Below are 3,168 nucleotides of genomic sequence, written 5' to 3'. Positions count from 1 at the left end.
ATATATAATTGGATTCCATGAATGAAATGACAAAGAGGGGAGATGAAAAAAATATTTGTAGAAATAATGGCTGATTTTTTTTCCCCAAATTTGATGAAATCTATAAACCTACAGATCCAAGAAGCTCAATGTACCTCAACCACAGAGCATCCTAAGCAACAACATGGCGGATCTCAAAATACTTATGTTAAGTGAAAGAGAAAAAAAACCTCACAGCCATCGAGTCAATTCCTACTCATAGTGACCCCCTTTGGGTTTCCAAGGTGGTAAATCCTTACAGAAGTAAATTGCCCAGTCTTGCTCGTGTGGAGTGGCTGATGGGTTTGAACTGCCAACCTTCTGGTTAGCAGTCAAATGCGTCAGGCACTATGCCACCAGAGCTAAGCTGTATAGATTCTATAATCCCAAGTATATAAAAATCTAAAAAATGCTAATGAATCTATAGTGACAGAAGACAGATGGGGGAAGGGCATGGTGTGGTTAGAGAGAGAAATCACAGAGGGGTAGAAGATAACTATTGAGGATGAAGGGTGCAAAAGGGGCAAGGAGGTGGCATCTTCTGTCCTCTAACCACGTAAGAGGAGGACAGAATCACCATCAGCAGCCCAAGGCCTATTCCTGTGAGGCCAGACATGCTGCCTCCTTCCATCCTTTCACCAACCCTGACACCAACCCTTCCTCCCACGGCACTCATTACCTCTCTGTTGGGCTTGACAATTCGTTGCAGTGGTCACACAGAACTCACAGATTATGGGTTTTTTTAGGGAAGCAACAGGCTACAATTCAAGTTCAGTAATGCACTCAGTCTTTCTGAGCCAGCTGTCTTTCAGCTGACAATCTCTCAGTAACATGTCTCTCTCTCAGCAGTGTATGTCTCTCTTACATCTCTTAGCAGCATGTTTCTCTCAGCAGCACATCTTCTGCAGCCAGCAGTCAGAAAGACTTCTGCCCCTAGGAGGGCTCCTTTTGAGCCTGGCAGAGTGGCCAAACTAACCAATCCCAACATCAGAATTCTATACACCTGTGTTGCTCCAGGTGGATGACTTTAACAAGCAGCTACTCAGTTATTCACGGCGAAGTGGGAGTTACAGATACTATGGCTAGAAAAGCCATATCATGTAATTTACTATACCACAAAGAGTATATATTTTTTCTTGGTTATAAAGATGGTTTCATGAGGATAGATAGGTACATACACACTTACACACACACACACACACACATATATATACATAGAGATAAGTTTTGACATATACGTATCTGAGTGAAAACATCAAATTGGATACTTTAAATATGTGCAGTTTATTGCATTAACTGTATCTCAATAAAGCTGTTTAAAAGTTCCATTTTTGTGAGTATATAGAAACACAACTGCCTTTTGTTAAATATATAACTTTGTGTCTTAAAACTTTTTAAACTCAACTTTGCAAAATTTTGCTAAACTATAATGCTCATTATTGTTACTATTATTTTTGTTGTGATTAAAATCAACATTACCAAATGAGATACTTAATGTCTGTGTCAGAGTTTTGCAAACTGCTAAGCACTCCATAAGTAATTTCATTAACTCTAATAGGAAAATCAGATCTTTTCCCCTCTCAGGAGCCTAAACAGAGAGTAAGGCCTGAATAAACTGAGCTCCTAGCAGTCACATGAGAACAGTAATGCAGACAGTAACATACCCAAGCACCCAGCCATCATCCTTCTCTAACAATTGCAGGAAATGCACTCAGATCCCTTTTCCTCAGAGCTCGTGTGCCAGCCCCCCTGATGGGGAAGCCTTCGCTTCCTGTCCTTTTGGTATTTGATGCTTGGTGATAACGAGCCTGCACTCTCTAAGAGCTGTGAACTTCTCACAAGTATTTACGGGTTCCCTGGAAGTGACTATTGAATGCACCCTGGTGCCTGGCTAGAGAGCTTCCCCCTGTCAGGCATGTCTGCTATCTGGCTCTTGTCAACAGCCTGCCGGTAGAGAAGTTTTTCTACTGAGCCTGGTTCACGTTCCTGGCCTGTTATTCCTAAGCCTTCTACGAAGACTCTCTCTCCCCGTTGGCCCTTGCCACTGCAGCTCTGCGGTCCTCCATAACAGAAGCCAGTGCTAGAATAACAGATTCTACTTATCCCTTATGAGGAATTAATTATTTGATGCTGCTAAATTTATTAAAAGTTCTCCATGGGCTGCCAGCAGCAGAGGGTTAGACTAGAGAGCAAATTGGATGTGCTCAAATCCATACATTTATATCCCCTTGTTTTCTTAGAGCTATGAGCAAATATTATTTCATATGGACATCACATTTCTCTTTAGTCTCATCGAGCATTTGATGTGCATTCTGCTTGTCCCCTGCTCTGTGGATGCAATGTGAACAGTTATGCTTCTAGCTATTCCTCAGGGACCTTAGCTTTATTCACATACCTTCAATTTCTCCTGCAGTTTTGGTTTTCCCTCTTATGGAACCCATCTTCACTCCAAATGTCTTCTTTAGCAACACAGAGACTTTAGCAATGAGTAAACTAATTTTCAGAAATTATTCAGACTTCAAGCTTTTGGGAATTTAAAGAGGACTCTTGGTTTTTGCGTCAGATCACCCATAACATGGTACAACTTCTGTTTATAAGTGGGGTGAAAAAAAAAAACTTTTTAGAAGCTTATTGCAAGGGTCAGAAGGTTTTGTGGAGATCAAATAGGTTTTAAAGGACAATATTTTGATGGTTTAATTATAAGAAAATAGGAAACATGCAGATTAAATTGACCCTAAACACACACATGGTTTTAAAAATTAAGGAGGAATAATTCTGACAAAGCATGTTTTTTGAATCTAAAACACATGAACAAAATCAAGAGGCCTGATGAATTGAGTTTATAAGAGTGGGACTAACTCTGGTAGCATAGTGCCTAAGGCACTTGACTGCTAACCAGAGGGCTGGCGGTTCAAACCCACCAGCCACTCCTCGAAAGGACGGTTGGGCAATCCTACTTCTGTAGTGATACTGCCTCGGAAACCCAAGGAGGGGTCACTATGAGTCGGGGCCGACTCGAAGGCAAATAACAACAACAACAACAACAATGTCATATGCCATTAGAATCCTGAGGAGACCACGGGTCACTTCCTTGTGCTGCCTCTGACATACTTCTTACCTGGAATTCAGTTTTCTACCTCAGTTTTTGCC

The sequence above is a fragment of the Orycteropus afer genome, unplaced genomic scaffold (assembly GCF_000298275.1).
Source record: "Orycteropus afer afer isolate SDZICR_OR568_19922 unplaced genomic scaffold, OryAfe1.0 scaffold00001, whole genome shotgun sequence".
Lineage (NCBI taxonomy): Eukaryota > Metazoa > Chordata > Mammalia > Tubulidentata > Orycteropodidae > Orycteropus > Orycteropus afer.
This window is presented reverse-complemented; position numbering follows the sequence as displayed.